Genomic DNA, 1,055 nt, shown 5'->3' with positions numbered 1-1,055 from the left:
GTTCTCTTCTTATCTTTACTGTGTGCATACTTTCTTAATAATGGCACGTAGAAAGTGTTTAAGCAGGAATAATTCTCAAGATAATTTTGTAACTTTCCTTTTTTCTTTTTAAGGTATGTATTGGATGGAGGAGCATTATGTATGGAACCTCTCACAAAACAGGTGATTATTTTCTTTTAATACTCAATTTTCACTCTCAAGACAGTGTTTTGATTATGTAAGTTAGATCATGAGTAGAAGGTTATCTTAAAGACATTTTAGCATTTTTTTTTTTCGTAGCTCTTACTTGCAAGAATGAAAAAGGTATCCCAGCACTTTGGGAGGCCCGGGCCGGCGGATCACAAGGTCAGGAGATCAAGACCATCCTAGCTAACATGTCGAAACCCCATCTCTACTAGAAAGAAATACAAAATTTAGCTGGGCATGGTGGCGGGCGCCTGTAGTCCCAGCATCTTGGGAGGCTTAGGCAGGAGAATGGCATGAACCCGGGAGGAGGAGCTTGCAGAGAGCCAAGATTTTGCCACTGCACTGCAGTCTGGGCGACAGAGCTACCTGCTAGGATACACATTAACAGTAACCTTTATGTAAGGTTCTAATTTGGTCATGTTGGGCACTTAGAACATTGGTTTGTTGTTTTTTGTGAGATTCTGGAAATGTTCCAATTTTACTTTTTCCCCTTGACTCCAGACTTTTTAACACTGATATGCTGCTGTTAAGTTATATGCTATTTTGTTAGGCCTTCTCAAGTGGGAATCAGGAATGCTGCAGTGTTCTAGAGATGTTTTGTTCTTCCTGTAGGGCTGAAGCAGTGCCTACTCGATAGAATCAGTCATCATGCAAATAAATGCCAAATGAGTCAAAGGCAAAGCGAACGTGCAGCTTGGAGCAAAGAAGGTACTTTTATTAAGAATTTGATATAAACCCTAAGACAAATTTTATATTACTTTCTGAACCTTCTTCCTGTCTTAATTATTTTTTATTCATTTCATTTTCATTCAGTTTGTTTTCTTTCTGTTACAAAGATGATCTATAGAAAATATAGAAGTATAAGAAAA

General features: G+C 38.0%; 1 long non-coding RNA gene across 1 annotated transcript; it reads left to right on the top strand.

Annotated features, from left to right (window-relative positions):
- Window positions 1-111: 111 nt before the first annotated feature.
- Window positions 112-897, top strand: LOC111533307. The gene is made up of 3 exons (XR_002728821.1): window positions 112-162; window positions 280-345; window positions 799-897. It is a non-coding gene; the product is annotated as an uncharacterized LOC111533307 (long non-coding RNA).
- Window positions 898-1,055: the final 158 nt, after the last annotated feature.

This window comes from Piliocolobus tephrosceles, unplaced genomic scaffold (assembly GCF_002776525.5).
Source record: "Piliocolobus tephrosceles isolate RC106 unplaced genomic scaffold, ASM277652v3 unscaffolded_14527, whole genome shotgun sequence".
Classification (NCBI taxonomy): domain Eukaryota; kingdom Metazoa; phylum Chordata; class Mammalia; order Primates; family Cercopithecidae; genus Piliocolobus; species Piliocolobus tephrosceles.
Note: the sequence above shows the minus strand (reverse complement) of the source record. Positions and strands in the feature narration are given on the sequence as shown.